Genomic DNA, 19,246 nt, shown 5'->3' with positions numbered 1-19,246 from the left:
AATCTCGTAGGTTTTCTTTGGGCTGTTCCTTTGAAGATATACCAGTTAGAGAGCCTTGAGATTGTTCTTAGGGGAAAATTGGACTTTCATTATATCCAAGTATGTTCAGAGTGGAATCATGAGGGTTCACGATAAGTGTATCCCAGGAGTTGCCAAACTGAAGCTTTCACTAGCCTGGTCTTGTATTGCTTACAAGATAAGAATGTGTTCTTTACATGTTAAAGAACTGAAAAAAGAGGGGGAGGAAGAAGAAATGTGAGAGACTATATGCAACCTACAAAGTCTAAAATATTTATTATCTGGCTCTTTACAGAAGAAGTTTGCTGATCCTTGGTCTGCATAATCTGCACTGTTTTTTCTGATCACCATCCTGGTAGTAGCCAAAAGGAGATGATCCCTTTGTGATGACAGCTACATTTATTCTACTTAGTCCATTCTACTTAGGACTGTAGACTAAGAGAGGGTAAGAGAGGTGGAGTTTTGTGTTTAGGTTGATTTATCGGGATGCAGTTTCAGTGTTTGATAATATTTGATGCCTCTGGATTAGATAGAGAGTATGGAATATCCATAAATATTGCTAACTGTTGAGCTGTTGTCTACTCTTTATGATAAAAGGGCATTGTCAAAGTGCCATTGTCATCTGGCATATTTTCTTGAAAACTGAAAATATGTAATAGTTTAATTTTGATGGTCACAGTGGTGCAGAGGGAGTCAGCTGATCAGAATGAATGGGAGGTGGGTGTGAATGTAGTAAGTTTGCCAAGAGCAGTCTGGACAGGGATGGAGGGGTAATGCCTCATGCAATGTGTCTTTTCTTATGATACAAACTGGTTGAGTTTTGGTAGTCACAAGTGTGCCATACAGTGGTCATCTCTGCATCAGAAACATAGTCCTTTACTTTTTGCCAGTCTATGATGGTGGATATGTTTCTATATGTGATAAAGTGATGGATCTAGGAAGCAATGAGGACAATCTGTGTGGTACAGGTTTGATCAACACCTTGATTCCAGTTGACCTCATCCTTGAATAGGCCCCTACTGTGGTCATCAGCATGAGTGACCTAGATTATTTGATTAGCTGTGATTTTTTTTCAATAGTTTGTGGTCCCTAAGTTTTAGTCTTTAAATCTGCCACTCTAGTTTTCCAAGTGGCAGCATAAACAGGTAGGCCACTGGCAACAACCCAAGGATCAGTCTTTTATAACAAGATTCCTCAAGGGAAATCTTTGCCAGAATTATGAGAATGGCCTTGAATTTTACTCCCTGCATTATGCCCACTGGATATCTGGAGCTAAGGTAAAGCAACAGTAGTAGCACAGTGTATATCATTGGGTTTCAGTTCATTTGAATGAATGATCAGTGAATCAGACTCTGACTTTTTGGGGAATTTTCCTGTATCAAAGGCCCCATTAGGCTTGCAGCTTGGCTTCAAGTGGCAAAATGACGGTTCAAGGTTCTCCCCAAGGGAGTGCGTCTTATTCTGTTTTGTGCTGCTGTAACAGAATTCCATGGGCAGAATAATTTATAATGAATGGAAATTTATTGGCTCACAGTTCTGGAGACTGAGAGGTCAAATATTGAGATGCTGGCATCTGGCAAGAGCCTTCTTACACCCTCTTTACATGGTGGAAGGGCAAAGAGAATGAGTGAGAGAGAGAGAGAGAGAGAGTGTGTGTGTGTGTGTGTGTGTGTGTGTGTATGTGTATGTGTACACTGGTGAGAGGGGCCAGTTTACTTCTGTGATAAGAAGCCTACCTTCGCTATAATGGCATTAGTCCATCCATGAGGGCAGAGTCCTCATGACCTGAATATGTCTTAAAAATCCTGTCTCCCAGTACTGTCACAATGGACAAACATTCAAACCATAGCAGAATGGCTACCACTTTTTCATGTAAATTCAAAAGCTTCTGGGTGCCATGCCTGGTATGTTCTTGGATATGCTGTTTTTATATTTGACCAGGGGCAGCCACCTTACTCAGATCGAGCCAGTTGTGATATCTATCTATAAGTTCAAAGTCCACAAAATTGACGTTGGGTAAAACAGAATTCTTTTCTGAGAGTTTTGAACTTGGAACCAGAGAAAAATGAGGTTAGTTTGTTTTTACTGGCAAAAAAGTAAGAATTGGTAGTTGTCATTGTTTATGTTTCCTGCCATGATGAGAAATTAGGTCTACAGAGAGCTTAAAGTCATCTAAGGAGAGAAAGAGGCAGAGTTTTGGAGTCATTTGAGACTCTGCTTCCAATAGTTTATGAGGCCTTTTCTCTCCCTTATCTTCTCTGGGTTTTCACCAATAAATCCCAGACTTTTGTTTAGGCTAGTTTAAATTGGCTTTCTGTCACTGACCAAAATATGAGTCCTAACAAATACATATCACTCTCTTAGGCCAAGTATAATTACTGATGGTTTGGCATGTTAATTTAAGACATATTAATTTGTATTTCACCTAGACTTACTTCTATTTATTTATGTTGATGTCATGGAAGAAGAAATGAGAAATGTATGCATATTAAATTAGATGTAATTTCCAAATTGGTCAGAGTTGCTAGTATGCATATGAAGTGGTTTTCTAAGACACAGAAGAAGTATAAAAGGTTAAAATATACTTTGGATTAAAGGTAATAAAATTAGAAATAAAGATTTGATTGACACAAGCAAGAAAAGTTGTAGAGTTGTGGGTTATATTGGACACCTAGGGAATATGAATCTGTACTTTGAACATGAGTTAGTACATTGGTGAGAGAGCTAACATGAGTTTGGATTGATTCTGCATCAGAAGATTGACCAGGAAGAACTGATAATTTCTTCGTATTCTTTACGAACCAGAATTTTGAGCAGTATTGTTGATTACACATTAGAAAAGATGTAAAAATACCTATCAGGTTTTCAACAAGCTATTTGAAGAGGAAGAAAAATGAGAAAAAAGGAGATAAATGTTACTTTTTTTAAAAGTTAGAGAGAGGCTTTAGTTATTCTCTTAAAAATATGTCTTTGAAGTTTATTCTGTTTCACAGAAAAAAACATACATCTAAATGACTGTTGCTTTTCTAAATAATTCTTTTGGCTAATACTTTTCAGTCCATGGATACACCATGTTATCAGATTTTTAAAACTTCTTTGAAATTTTCTTTTGTGGCCAATTTTGCGGCCACATGAGGAAATCAGTACCTCAGCTATTTATTCAGGAATGGAGTCTTACTCTGTCACCCAGGCTGGAGTGCAGGGGCACAACCATCATAGCTGACTGCAACCTCCACCTCCTGGCTCAGGCCATACTCTCACCCCAGCTTCCCCAGCAGCTATTACTACAGCTGTGTGGCACCATGCCCACATACTTCCTTTTCTTTTAGAGCTTTAGAGACTAAGAGGTGGACATAGAAACAAAATGCAATTTTGATTATTTATCCAGAACTATGCCTTGTATTAGAATATACAGATTTGTTGGGATCCAGTGTTACTTATCTTATCCACTGGTCTTGGCTCTGAATGGTATTTATTTGTTTCAAATATTCAGACTTACCCCTCAATCAAGATTTGGTATCACTGGGACAATTAAGAGGATGACCTATACCCCATAAATGTAGTTGTGAATGAAGAGTACTAAAAATATTTTTATCAGTGAAATACTGATGCAGTTAGCTTATGAGTAGTAAGAAGGACAGTACATTTTTGTCTGTCTGATCCACTAGCATAGTCGGGACCTTATGGTTTAAATTCTAACCGCATGTAACTTCCTTCCCACTTCACCCCCAATATTGCGATTTACTACTTGTGGTATTTTGAGCATCTTACTTAGATTCTTGAAATTTACAATTTCTTCCATGTAAAATATGGATAATACATTTTTCATGTTTTGGTTGTGATAAGTTGCATTAATCACAGTGCCTAGCTTTGTAATTGGTGGCTACTGTTATTAATTATATTAACAGCAGTGATCAAATCTCTCTTGGATGATTTTATGATTTTATGAAGGGTAACAGGGTTTTCTAATTCTGTAAAAGAAAGGAGTGAGTTGAAACTGGAAGGAATTTAGGTGTATTAGAAGAAAAATCAGTGGATTTTAAAAACTAGGACAGAATGACAATTATTCATTGTATGACATTGTATTATTTGTTTTCTAACATCAGTTTCCTTTGAATGGACTGTGTGGGTGCTTTGTTAACGTATACCTCAGTTTTTTCATGAGGCAAATACTTATGTCTAATACAAAAGATGGCCATTATATATTATTAAGTGCTAAATATTGGTGTATATATCACCTTTGATATAGGAGATGATTTTATTTCATTTCATCTCATCTCATCTCATCTCATCTCATCTCATCTCATCTCATCTCATCTCATCTCATCTCATTTCATTTTGATGGAGTCTCTTACTGTGTCGCCCAGAGTGGAGTACAGTGGTGTTATCTCAGCTCACAGCAATCTGCACCTCCTGGGTTCAAGCAATTCTCATGCTTCAGCCTTCTAAGTAGCTGGGATTACAGGCATACATTACCATGTCTGGCTAATTTTTGTGTTTTCCGTAGAGACAGGTTTCACCAGGCTGGTCTCGAATTGCTGATCTCAAGTGAACTGCCTACCTTGGCCTCCCAAAGTGCTGGGATTACAGGCATGAGCCTCTGTGCCCAGCCTGATATAGAAGATGATTTTAAGTAATATGTGAGAAACTTTAATTTTAGAAATTATTTTACTGCGTATTAGGAAAAATATGTCCCACGTATTTATATGCATGATTTAAAATATTACTGCTTAAAATAATCGTGGAATAAAAGTTTGCTTATAAAATAAATTTATTGTGAATTAAAAATTGTAAAATGAGTAAATTTAAAGAAAATTTTAATAGTATTAATAATAATTGAGTATTTATTCTATACGAGGCACTGTTGTCCATACTTGGTATCTGTTGTGTCATTTAGTCTTCACAACAGTTTTGAGAGGTAGATACTATTATTATTTCCATTGTACAAATGAGAATCTGAGACATTAGAGCACAGAGAGGTCAACATATTAAGTGCCAGAGCTGGAATGTCAATCCATGTACTCTGACAGTGTCTGACCTCTTATCCCCTATGTAATCACTGCTGCTTTTTAAATAGTAGTACAAAGGATACATGGATAGGATAGTCCTAATAAAATTGGCATACAAATACGTGAAGTTTGTAAAAACTACTCTAGATAATAAAGTATTTCTAATCTACAATGAACATATTTTTACATATGTATATATTGAATAGAGATGCATTCAAAGAATCTATAAAGATTATTCTAAGTATTAAATGGAACATTATTTTATTGTCATTCATATAAAGAAATAATACTTTATTTAAAAAACCAAAGTATGGTGAGGTATAGTAAGTTTTTTCACCACTTCTGCACCTGCTTCTGTGAAAAGGAAATACTCATAGTTTATAAAGAGTGAAAGTTGGTTCTTTAGGTCATTCACAACTGCATTCCAAACTGTTTGATATTTCAGCTTCAGGATTTAACATCCTAACAAAAGTCATGTGACATCAGCAGCGGGGTGCAATGAGAGCTCTCTCAGGAATACTCTTAATAGAAAGGAAGACTTTGGGTCTGTGAGGTTGTGTGGGCTTGAATGTGATTTTTATTTGATATATGAGCTGTGACATAACTGTTGCATGACTGAGATGTGCTTGTAAGTGCTGTACTATGCAGATGGGTTTTTTTTTTTCTGAAACAAAGCCAGAAATAAAATCTTGAATGTGTTCATTTAGTGGGAAAAGAATACTTCATAGAAACATATGGAAACATTTCTAAGTTTTTTTTTGTTAAATGAACCTTTTACTTTATAAGCATTTTTATGATTATTCAAGTTAGCATGTCATTTACCTCATATTTTCCAAGTGTGGTGAGACATAGGAAAGCTTATAGTACTGAGATGTTTGGAAACAACCAGATCACTTTTAGGAATGCACATTTTAGGATTAGATGAAATGATTATTAGAAAATTAGGATTAAATCATGAGTTTATTTTTCATTAAGTTATTAATCATAGGACTATCCATAGCTAATTAATTATATTAATATCATGATGGGATTTGGTGAGGAGATGTATAGAGTGGTTATTTTCCTTTTACTCACTTTTAAATTATTGAAGCATAGGACAGCATTAAAGGAAATTATAAAAGGAAGAAGGTACTTGTATGCCTGTTTTTAATTTTCCATGTTCTCTTCCAACTCATGTCTTCATATATAAATTTTTACTTGGTTTTATTTATTATGTGTTTACCATTTCATGTTATGCTCTTCTTTTCATAACATTATGTTTTAAAATTTCTCTTTATGGTGGTCACATACCACTCTGTCTCTCTTATTGTGGAAAGCATAAAAATAGAAAATTGTCTTAGATTCAGAGTTCCTCCTGAGGTCTCATTTTATCTTACTCTTTTCTGTCACAGAGAAATGACTTAGAATTATATACACGTTGCCTCTCCTGTTAGCTTTGATGCTGAGTCCATTGTATATTTTGTAGTTCTAACTTCCTGATTCTGTATTTGACATACATAGAACTCTCTTCTGATTTGTGGGCTCTTCTTTGTCTTTCTATCCTTGATCTTAAGGGAGTACATTGAGTACTCTCTCCTATGTTCCTTCAGGTACAACCCATACACTGACAACTGCTTCATTTAATTTAATGCTCTGGCCCAGAACCTCTCTCTGAAACTGTTAAATTTATTTGAATATGCCAGGGTATCTAAAATTCACAGTATTCAGAAGGAAATTTAACTGTTAAATTTTTCTAATCATGGCTAATGGTATCACAATTTATCCCTTGTATTATGTAAAACACCTAGGAATTCTCTTTAAGATTTTCTCTTGTCTGCGTTTTGTAAAGTATCATGTTATGTTATTTCCTCCGGCTGAATCTTCCTGGCCTCTCTACTTTGTGTTACCATGCTTTTGTTTTTGACTGGTATTGTTGTAATAATATCTTTCCAAGTTATCTCTTGTTCTTTTGCAAAATTCATTCTCTCCACTGAAGTCTTAGTGATCTTTCTAAAATTAAATTCTGATTGTATCCTTCAGTGGTTTCTCATTTGTCCTCAAGATAAAGTTGGAACTTATTCCCATGTTAGTACATGGTCATTTCATGACCTTCTCTTTCACTCATTGCGGGAAACTGTCTTCCTCAAGCCCCTTTCTTTAGCTACTTCAAACTGCTGAAGTACTTACAGTACACTTCTAGCCAAAACATACAGTCTTTCATACCTCCTTGCTGTTACACTCGCTACTCCGTCTTCCTGCAATATCTTGCCTACACTCATAACCATTTCTTCTTGTCTCCTTAACCTACTTTTCCATGAAGACATAGCTGAAGCTTCAAGTCTTTCAGACTGCTTTAGGTATACTTCTTTTAAGTTCCTAGAGTATGCTATCTAACATGTTGTGCCAGTTATATAGTATATACCTTATATACTTTTAAGTTGAGTTATTTAATATTATTCCACTGAGGTTTTTTTTTTTTTTTAGAAATTCATAACAGTTGAAATTTAGGTGGTTTATTATTGTTTTTTAGATACAGCATTATGTATCTTTATGCATGTTGATATTTTAAAGTTATTTTCCTGAAAAAATTTCTGAGAGTACAAATATTGGGTCAAAATTAGGGTCACTTGTGACTCTTGGGCATTGCCTTTCAGGCAGTTATTCTTAATATCAATCTTGCTTAACATGTTATAGGTATAATAATTTTCAGAAAACAAGACTGTTGGTACCGATAATATTTTCTCTGTGTAAAGAAATTTTAGAATATTGATACATAATATTTTACATATTTATGTGGCTTATGTGATATTTTGTTGCATGCATAGGATGGATAATGATCAAGTCAGAATATTTGGAGTATGCATCACTTTGAGTATTTATCATTTCTATATGTTGAGTTTTCAGTTTCTTTCTTTGAGTTACTTCAAAATATACAAGACATTGTTGCTACTTGCCTCCCTATCTGCTATCAACATTAGAACTTATACCTTCTACCTGTAAGTTTGTACTCGCTGACCCATTTCTCTTTGTCTCCTGCAACTCATCCACACACTGTTCCCAGCCTCTACCAGAGGCTATCATTCTATTGTCCACCTTTATGATATCAACTTTTTTAAGCTTCCACATACTGAGAAAAAGAAATATTTTATCATTAAGAAAAAAACCTGATATTGATCTAATATTAATTTTTGTATTCAATAAACATATATAGACACTGTTGTATGTTAATTTCTGTATCAGGCACTCGGAACACTTATAGTAAAACTCTTCCCCTACCTATTTCTTTTCTTGGTTAATTTAAAAATAGATTTCTCAAGAGCTCTGAAAAGTAACATATATAATACATGTTTATTGTACGCACTGGACTCCAGTGAGTACAGTACACATGTATGACTGTATTATATATGTTACTTTTGGAGTTACATACATTTAATTGGGGCTGGCTATTACATATAAAGAAAAATCAGTGTTATATTTAACCCATTAATGCCATTAAGTGTAAAATATATATTTTTTTTATAGTTGAGGGAATGGCTTACTTGAAAAACTGCCTTTTTTCATATTAACATTTTTGCTTTTATCTTTTAGATTTTGGGAAGATTCTTTTATCTTTGTTTTAATTAGAATCACATTTTAATAATGAGTAGCAAAAACGAGGTGCTTTTTTTGGGAAAATATAACTAGTAAATTGCTGAATGAAGTTCAGTATTTTTTTTTTAACAAGTTGAATGATTAGGATTTATAATATAGTTTATTTGTGTCTACTTTTTAAACTGTTCTGGTGTGTTTCATATATTCATATTAAAATATATGTGGTAGATGGTTGTAGTATTTCTTTGTATATGATATCCACACAAGAACTCTTTGTACTGTTGGCGGTGCTGTTATACAGTTCCATACTATAGTAAGTAAATATATTACCTCAACCATTAATCAGCCTACCATTGCCATTGATGACCGAATGCTTAAGTAGTAACACTATGCTGCTGACCCAGACTCAGGGGGCTTATTTTTATTTTTTTGATGCATTTGTGTAGGCAATTTTAAGGGTGTGGAACCAAGCCATTTTCTCCCTTGGACTCATTTCCACTTTTATTTCCTATGGGAGGCTTAGCCGTCCTTTCAAATACTTGAATTTCTAAATTGTTCACCTATTCTGTGATTTCTAGGTGGTGGAGTAATGCCCATTTTAACACACTGAATTTTAAAAAAAGTAAAATTGCTTAACTGTTCTCAGAAAATAAAATGGCTTAGCAATTCTCAAAATTAAAATTTTGTAATTTGTAAAATACTTTTCTTATAGACACTTTATTTTTTGTATGTGCTTTTCATGGATTACTTTTATTTTGTGCTTATGTGCTAGGAATGTTAGGCTTGATTTTTGTCCCTGGAGGGTGCCGTTGAGAGCTGACAGGTTATATGAAGTTGAAAAGAAATTTAATGAGTTGTAAAAACCAGTGTTTCATTTTTCCTTGGTAATCAATATGTACTTGCGGGGGAGTGTCCTAAAAAATTCAGAATGAATAGTCCTTCAAGTTGCCTAGTAGCTTTCAATTTTACCATTGACAACTGTATCTCAAAAGCAAAAAAAATTTATTGACTAAGAAAAATAAAGTTATTTATTTTTAGCTTATGAATGTTTGGGGTTGAATTTGCCAGCTATTCAATCTCACAGATAAAGCGTATGTAGTTTATATAAAGTTTTTTTTAAAACAAAACTTACTTTAATTTGTATTCTGTCTTCATCAAGAAATTGATAGAACATCGTACTTGTACCAGGTATAAGGCACTGGGGTTATTAATGCAAAGAAGGTACAGATTGCAGGAGCTCCATCTTTAATAGGGAAAAGGATATATAAGCACATAATTATAATAGTGTATGGTATGTACTGCTAGATGTTCAAACGGAAGCCATAAGAGAAGAGCAGATGATTATATTTGAAGGCTTCAGAGAAGAGTTGACATTTTGTGGTTGGGGTGTGCATGTGTGTATGTTAGTGGAGGATGAGGGTTGTAGTAAGCTCATTTATCACATGGTTCATATAAAATGAATATTCTGTGCACTGTTCGAAATGGCATTTTATTTGTAAGTATAAGGAGTGGAATCAGGGCTGGTTAGGTTTTCCAGAAAGCTGACCTTGAGATGGAGTTAGGACTGCAAACTGCATGCTAGTGAGCAACACCTGTGAAAAGAAAAGGCTGGGAACAAGATTGGATGGAAAGAGTCATCTCATTGTTAACATGATTTTACAAAGTCTTTGGGTAACCCAGTAGGGACCTCTGGAGCGAAGGTTTTGGCCTGGCCCTCAGTAGTGGAAATGGCTAGGCCCTTGACCACCATTATTCAGACATTGGCTCTGGGCCTCTCCAAGAGGAGAATGCCCTTGGCTGAAAAGTTGAATACAACTTTTATAAAAGCTAACAGCTGAAGACTGTCAGCTAATCATGCTCCTTGTAGCCCAGCTCTGTGTTCTTTGTTGAAAGTGGGGTGGACCTTGGGATGCTACTAATTATTCATTGATTGATTGATTTTCATCAGTCAGTCAGTCAGTGTTAAGGATTTGACACTGTGTGCTAGGGTTAGGCATGAGTGATATGAACAAAACAGACATGTCCCTGTTCTCATGTAGAGCAAGGATACAGAAGAAGAATTTTCTAAGCAAACAGAAAATCTGACATAAAGGACCTATTATGGACAAGACCTTGGCATGAAGGAGAGATAGAAGGCAAATTTGGCTAGAGAATGCTGAGATTAAAAAAAAAAGTGCAGAGAAACAAGGTCAGAGAGTTTGGTAGGTGTCATATTTGAAACCCTTGCAAGCCACAGTAAGAATTTTGGATTTTATTCTAATAGCATTGGGAGGTCACTGGAGGGCTTTAACTAAAAGAGTGATATAATTTGACTTATGGTTTAGAAAATTTACTTACTGCTTGCCTGTTTCCACATTTAATAGTCATAATGCAACTATATCTTGACTTCTGACTTAAGACATACTATGTTGTCACTTGGAGAATTCTATTATTGGCAATTGTGTAACATCTGCAGAAAACATACATTAATTCCATCATTACAGTTTATTTTATCAATTTCCTGTGTTTCTATAGTAACTCATTAACCAGTTATTTTGCTTTTAAGTAACTATTTATTACTGAATTATAAGAACTATATTAATTTTAATTTTTAGTTGGGTTTATATAACTTACTATACATGTTTGTGTTTTTTTGCCTATTCTTAGCTCTGAAAAAAAGTAGATAAATGCTTCTGTAGGAATTTTTTTTAGGCAACTTGTTATGTGACTGTACTGAGTCTTTAAAGTTTAACTAGTTCCTTACTCAAGCCATATAGCTCTCTGTTGTAGTACAGGACACAATTGAAAACTCCCAAGATTCCTGAATATAGCAGGGACCTGCACAGTGCTGCCTTCCAGAACTGCTTTTATTTTCCTTGAGGTCAGAAGTCCTCCTCCTATAGGAAATTTTAGATCTCTTCCCCCTCCAAAATATTGACTTACCTAATTGAAAGTTTACTTATGTTGATTCTTATTTAAGACTTAAAATTGTTAATGAAAACTAGGTTCCGGTTCTGAGAAATGTCTTCTCAGTGCCCAAGTTTGAACCTTGGCCAGGCCATTTGTTAACCATGTGATTTAGGCAAGTCTCTTTACCTCTTTAAGAATCAGTTTCCTCCTCTGTAGAGTGGGGAACACCAGTAGTACTTGCTTTGTAGGAGTATAGTGAGAAGTAAGTGAAATAATATAGAATGTCTGGTATACCATGACTGTTCTATAAATGGAAATTGTTACAGTTTTACTGTTACTTTTATTAGGGATACTAGAAATGCAGATTCAAGTTGGGTATTCATCTGAAATCTACTCTTTGGTTTCAGCTTTGGCCTTGGCCTTTGGGAAGTTGAATAGCAGAATTGTCACTTCAGTGTCATTTCTGGAAATCTTGAATTTGTGTGTGAAAATGCTTACCATTATATCTAGTAGCTTAACATTACTTAGATAAATGAGGCATGTCATTTGAATTTTTTTGTTAGTGTTTTAGTGTTTATTTTTAATTACAGGTAAGCATTCTAAATGTAGCAAACAATGAACATATGCTCATAGGCTTTATGTGTTAGAGTTCTGTCAATGAGTTAAAGTATAAATGTTTATCATCAGAGTTAAATACTATAATTGTTAATAATTGTAGAAGCTGTTAGTTTCATATATAGAAATCATGATTTCATAAGTTCAATGATTAGGTCAGGAGATTGACAGTTAACACAAATACTAACCTAGTACATTTTTTTCTTGTTGTTAGCTGGATATATTTCCTTTTTTTCTTTCTTTGTTTTTTTTGGTCACAGAACAGTTTTCAGTAAAGGAAACTGACATTGCAATCTGGTGGTGCAATGGCTTGTTCATTACAAACTAGTCCATATTCATCTTTTAGCACAAAAAGGCCTAATGGCGCATACCCTCTTGAAATTCAGGACATCTCCAGTATTTGCTCTCTGTTTTTCTTTGTCATCTCTTTTTGTTTTCTAAATAAACATTTTTCAAGATTTGTCCAAAAGAAGGCCATATAGGTTCTTGGCTAGTGGAAGACAATTCAGAACAGTTGTTGCACACTTGGACTGTCACTTTCTCCAGGCTGGGCAGTTGATATCTTATTTTTTTTCCCAACTCATTTTTATTAAAAAATTTTTTTTTAAATGCTCCAACTATCAATTTTACAAAATTTCTAGGGGGAACACAAGAGCAAGCTGCTGAGTTAAAGAAACACCTTAGGTAGATTTTCTGTTTTTTTTCTCATTAAAAAAAAATCTTTAACCCATTGGGCTAACAACCTTGTGTAAATTACTTCTTCCATTTTTTTTTTTTTAAAGAAAGACATTATTTTGCTTAATATTGATGGCTTATATACCAAAATGCAAAAAGGCAAAATACATTCTTTCATTGTGGAATTTTTTCTTTGGTTGATTGGTTAGTTTGATGGGCTCCTGTTTTCCTCTTCCAAAATTATAGGACATGTACCATTGACTCTTGTTCTTTTTAGTAAGCAAGTGTAGGCTGAGACTGCTTTATGTGTTTTGCTTTTGTTCCTTTTGTATGATATGATACAAAAACACTGCTTTGCTTGGATGAGGGTGCATAGATATGGGATTGAAATGGAGGGATGAGGGAATTCAGCAGAATGGAGATGGAGAAGGAGGGAAGGGGAGGGAGGGGAGAGGTAAACAGAGAGACAGAGAATTATATAGTAGTATGCAAAAAAAAAAAAAAAAAACAGTTTGAAACCTGTGAGGCAAAGAGAAATGGGTGTATGAGCTAGATAGGCATGAGGAGTGACAGCGTTTTCTCTTCAAGGAGATGGCATCCCTTCTGTTGACTTACACAGGTGATCCAGAACTGCTGTGAGTATCCTTAGGGTGAGATTTCCCTCTGGATGAATGTTGTGTGGGTGGCCTCAAAGCTCCTGTCTTTACTGTGAGACCTCCCAAAGAAAGGCTTTCTTCTTTAGAGTCTAGAAAAGCCTGCTTTCTCTTTAAAAGGAAAAAAAAGTAATAATTGTTTGAAAATTGGAGTTAGTTGAATTATTTGATATATTATTTTCAAAATCTATTACTGCTCCAGGCACCCTGTGTAACCTACAAGCCACATTTCTTAACATCTTCCCCTTCTAATGTGTACACACATGTACAGAGATGATTTGCCACAATAAAGGGTGTGCATTTTTCTTGGCTATGAACAGGTTCACCTATGTTAGTTTGACTAAAAGTGATAGGGGTTGTTGGAGTTAAGGAGAAATCCGAGTGGATGGTAAAGTGGTTGGTAAAGTGGATGGCTGAAGCCTGCAGAAGCCCTGGCGGGGGGGTGGGATGTGGGGCCCAGTGGTCTGACAAACCTGACTGACCTTCTCCACCCCTCCTTGGTCCCTGGGATTCTCAGGGCTTCTGCAGAGACCCTGGGTGCCTCTGCAGAACCCTGGGTGCCTCCGCAGACTGTAGACTTCTCGTTCCTCAGATGGTTTTTGGTTTGCTCCCAATCTGGCTGGCTGGGTTTGGTCCCATTCTGTCAGGTGTTGGAAGGGCTACATTCATCTGTTGTTTTGCTGGTGCCTGTGGGAGCCTTACTTGCTGTGCTGTGAGGTGACTCCCTGAGGATATTTTTTGCTCCTGCTGCTTCACCTCTTGTACAGTTTCCCTGATCTTGTGCTGTGCAGTCTGGCTAACAAAAAATGCCGACAATTCTGACAATCACTTCCTTATTTTCATCTCGCGTTTGGCCACGAGGCATGATGACCTCTGCACTAGTTAAGTTCTGCATTTCATTCATGGTCTTGCCACCTTTGCCAATCACCCAACCAGCTGTGGAAGAGGGCACTCTGATATAGGCTTCCAGCTTCACTTCCTCTTTGGAGTCCAAGAAGTTTTCTTCTTTAAGTTTCCCAAAGATCCTTTTCTGGGCCTTGATAGAGGCTCCAGAGAACCTCACCACCTGTTGCGTGTGCACGCCTTTCTTCCTGATGATGGCACCCACAGCCTGGGTTGGGATGAAGAGATTCACAATCCCCTGCTCTGGGTAAGAGTGATGATACGGAAACGGACCACGCTGGTGATGGAGGTACAGGCTGGAGAAGTATCTGGAGTGGGTATTAACAGTCGGCATATCATTTTCAAAGGCCCCATGCAGCTTCTTCATAATCCCTATCTCAGCACTGGCACAAGCCTCAAATGTGCCTTTCAAAGTGATGGTTCTTTCGGGTTGTATATGTTCAGATCCTGCAAAGATGAGATTGTTATCCTGGTCCCTGTTTCATGTTCAATTTTCTTCAAATTTCTGACTTCTTTTCCAGTCTTCCAACCAAGCTGTGCAGGCCAAGATTTTCAGAGGAATATCTTTGGCAAATGTGGTCTCATCTGCCTTTCTGCATGACTTCAAGAATCATGTGGTGTCCTTCAGAAGTCACCTTTGGGGTGGAATGGATAGTGACAGGTTTATCTGCAGCTCCAGAGTTCTCTTTTCTATGGATGTCTACCTGGGACTGGGTCTACTTACTGGGTGTTTTTATGGTCAAGCCCTCTTTTCTGATAATGGCACCAGCAAACTGGGTGGGGACCAGGATCAGCAGTGGGAAATCAATCTGTCTGGCCTGAGAGGAGCCCCCCAGGGGCGTGGCCTTGCTCCCGGGAAGAGTGGTCCCTACCCTGGGCTCACTGAGGGGATGACAGGGAGCTCACCTCTTCATCTGGGATGTAGGAAATTTTGAAGGAGTTGTTTGCAAACTGATGCCTGCTTTGCTTCTCCATGGCTATTTTTGCTGCTTCTCTTATTGCGTATGTGATGTTGCCAATGGCAGGTTCTGTGTCTGTATTGACTTGTTCCACATTCTCCACTGCCCCATATTGAGCCAAAAATCTATCCAACACCTCCCACTTCAGGTGAGGAGGGATGTTTCAAATCTGAATTTTCCTGCTCCTTAGCTTTTTAGAGACTGAGTAATCAACTTCCATGATTTTCCCATGCATTTCTACTTTACCTTGGCCTTACCGCTGTCTTGCCCCCACTCCACATGCTGGTGGGGAAGGGGCTCTCACCAGGCTGGGGTTGGGTTGGTGGGGGTGTTGGCCTGGGCTGGGGGGTCTGCCCAGCTTAGAGCAGAGTGTGTGCTGGGTAGAGTTGGGGGGTGTGCTAACTTGAGTCCTCGGTACATGATTAACTTTATGAAAGTCTTTATAATTTTTCTAAGTCAAAATGTTCATAAACATTTAAATAAAAATAAGACATTAATAGAGGTTGTATTATATCCTCATTCTTTGAATAATTTCTTAAATTGTTAATGTACAAGCATTAATAAAACATTTAAACTATATATATAGTTTCTTTTTAATTGCAACAAGTCTCTCAAAATAATGCCCTATTTGGGATTTATTTACGTTTATAAGATTGAATTAAAGAGAGAAATAGAATGTTTGAGGAAGGAAAACAAAATGATTAACAGTATGCAAGAAAATAATTCCTGACTCAAATATAATGATGAAAAAATATGAAGAGTATGAAAAGAAGAAAGTGTTAAAGAAATATTAGATTATCTAGAACATACCTTACTTTCTCAGTAATCTTAAAATAAGACTTTTACAAGAGTGCTTTACAACCATTTCTCTGTAGATTTTTAATTCATGAATTGTTATAGAGGAAAGAAAATGTAATAAGTTGCTAGAAGTATCAGCATCTTCAGTGCTATCAAAAAAGTCTTGCTTCCACATCTATTTCAGTTGGAATTAACACCTTTATTATTGCAAATGTGTAGAGATTATAGTAATAATGTAGCAGCCAATAGCAGGTGAGAAATTGAGTACCATTGTGTCATATTAAAAATCAACTCTTACCATGCTTAATATAAATTTATAGTGAAAATTTCTTTTAAATTAGATTCTACATTTATCTTTGTATTACAAAAAGTCATTCTGTAATGATGATATTTGGCTTTTGCTGCAGTAGTTTGCCAGTTTGCCATATATATATATATATATATATATATATATACATATTTTTTTTTTTTTTTTTTTGAGACGGAGTTTCGCTCTTGTTACCCAGGCTGGAGTGCAATGGCATGATCTCGGCTCACCGCAGCATCCGCCTCCTGGGTTCAGGCAATTCTTCTGCCTCAGCCTCCTGAGTAGCTGGGATTACAGGCACGCGCCACCATGCCCAGCTAATTTTTTGTATTTTTAGTAGAGACGGGGTTTCACCATGTTGACCAGGATGGTCTCAATCTCCTGACCTCGTGATCCACCCGCCTTGGCCTCCCAAAGTGCTGGGGTTTGCTATATTTTAACAATATGGAAAGTAGTAAAATCTATACCTTTTCTTCTGTGTGCCTAACATATTTATTAATTTACCCAAATTATACAAAACGTTGGGTAAGTTTAAAAGAGGGTAATTATAACAGAAAAATCCTGTGTTTTCAGCCTAAATATTTTTTAGAGGCTACTTTCTATTTTAACTAACAATTTAGTAAGCTACATATTATATATATTATTTAAAGAATTTTTTATGTTTCAACAAAGAGGAACTGCCAGTTATTTTTCTTCTTGACTAAGTAATGCATTACATTAAATCCACTGAAGTACCTTTCAACATAATTTATTACAAAATAAGTACTACCATATAAAACATATTCAGTGTTATTTCATTTTCCTTTAGTTCTTTCATGAGATTTTTATTAGAAACACTCACTGTGAATTAGAGGTAATAGAGAAATAAAATAAAATTTTGCTTTTTTTTCCTCTGCAGTAGAAAACAATGGTAACCACATTGATTTCATTGTCAATAAATGAAGATTAAGTAGTGTTTTCTGTAGGCGGGTGTGGAGATCTTAAAGTTAAACAGCTGCATAGTATGCAAATAAGCAATAGAGGACACATTTTAATAATGCAAGAACTGGTTTGATTTAATTAACTGTGGTTTAATATGTTGTGCGTCTCACTCATGGTAAACTATGGTGGCATTTACTGGCTGATGCTTCAGAGCACTTTTTCATCAACTTTCATTGGCCAATTGTGTTGTAGAGGCATTATCTAAGGTCTGGAAAACAGTTCTCAAGGATTTTGCTTTAATGATAGGTATAACATCTAATTCATTTGTTGATGTCAATTTTTTTCTTTTTAAATATAGTCTTGCTCTGTTGCCCAGGCTGGAGTGCACTGGTGTGATCTTGGCTCACTGCAACCTCTGCCTCCTGGGTTCAAGCAATTCTCCTGCCTCAGTCTCCTGAGTAGCTGGGATTACAGGTGTGTGTCACCACGTCTGACTAATTTTTGTATTTGTAGTAGAGACAGGGCTTGGCCATGTTGGCCAGGTTGGTCTTGAACTCCTGGCCTCAAGTGATCCACCTGCCTTGGCCTCCCAAAGTGATAGGATTATAGGTATGAACCACGGTGCCTGACCTGTTGATTTTAATTTGATGGGATTTCTAAACTCTGTTCTTAATGACTTTAAAGTTTGAAACTGTAATGGTTTTACCAAGTAGCTTTTTCTTTTTTTTCAGACAGAGTCTTGCTCTGTTGCCCAGGCTGGAGTGTAGTGGTGCAATCTCTGCTCACTGCAACCTCTGCCTCCTGGGTTTAAGCAGTTCTCTGCCTCAGCTTCCTAAGTAGCTGGGCTTATAGGCACCTGCCACTGCACCTAGCTAATTTTTATATTTTTAGTAGAGATGAGCTTTTACCATCTTGGCCAGGCTGGTCTTCAACTCCTGACCTCGTGATCCACCTGCCTTGGCCTCCCATAGTGCTGGGATTACAGGCATGAGCTACCATGCCTGGCCACCAAGTAGCTTTTAAATGATGTCTGCTGAAGCAGAGAACAGATGAATTTGAATATGTTTCTAACTACAGACAGCAATGATCTTTATGTCCTATTACATTCACCCTGTAAAATCACCTGAATGTTTTTAAAAAGGTAAGTGGAGAATGGAGAAAAAAGAGGCATTGCTCATGTGATGTGTATAGTATTCTGGGATCTCTTATATTTGATAATGCTGTAGTAGCTATTTTAGATATAGAGTAGTTTCAAAAATTCCAGTTCTATAACCACACCTGATATGGCTTAGCTGTGTCCCCACCCAAATCTCTTCTTGAATTCCCACATATTGTGGGAGGGACGTGGTGGTACGTCTTTCCTGTGCTGTTCTCATGATAGTGAATAAGTCTCACAAGATCTGATGGTTTTAAAAAGAGGCATTCCCCTTCACAAGCTCTCTCATTTTTTACTTGCCACCATCCACTTAAGATGTAACTTGCTCCTCCTTGCCTTCCGCCATGATTGTGAGGATTCCCCAGCCACGTGGAACTGTAAGTCCAGTGAAACCTCTTTCCTTTGTAAATTGGCCAGTCTCAGGCATATTTATCAGCAGGGTGAAAACGGACTAGGACTAATACAACACCATAACTTTTGAAGCAAATGAGATACATGATGGTATTTCTCCCCAAATGTTTTGTGTTTGCTTTTGTAGATACTTTTTGGATTGCTTGATTAAAAATGGAAAAATTACTATGAAAATAGAGGATTGTGTCTCTTTAACATTTGATCACTGTTATTTTTCAGTGCACTGACAATTCAAGGGTAACATTTGAGGCTTTTTGTCAAAATGTTGGGGTAAGCAACCAGGCTAAGGTAAAGTGGAGGCAAGGAAACTGTTTCCGTAAAAAGGAAATATATTGTCAGTGAAAAATAAATGAATAAATATT

The 19,246-nt window shown here is 36.5% G+C and overlaps 1 protein-coding gene and 1 pseudogene across 27 annotated transcripts in view; one reads left to right on the top strand and one right to left on the bottom strand.

Moving 5' to 3' along the window:
* The window catches only part of VPS13B (vacuolar protein sorting 13 homolog B), an 822,207-nt gene that overhangs the window by 188,638 nt on the left and 614,323 nt on the right, over positions 1-19,246 (top strand). The window lies entirely within an intron of this gene.
* Positions 14,128-15,338, bottom strand: LOC103788688 (insulin-like growth factor 2 mRNA-binding protein 2 pseudogene; annotated as a pseudogene).

The sequence above is a fragment of the Callithrix jacchus genome, chromosome 16, assembly GCF_049354715.1.
Source record: "Callithrix jacchus isolate 240 chromosome 16, calJac240_pri, whole genome shotgun sequence".
Lineage (NCBI taxonomy): Eukaryota > Metazoa > Chordata > Mammalia > Primates > Cebidae > Callithrix > Callithrix jacchus.
This window is presented reverse-complemented; position numbering and strand designations above follow the sequence as displayed.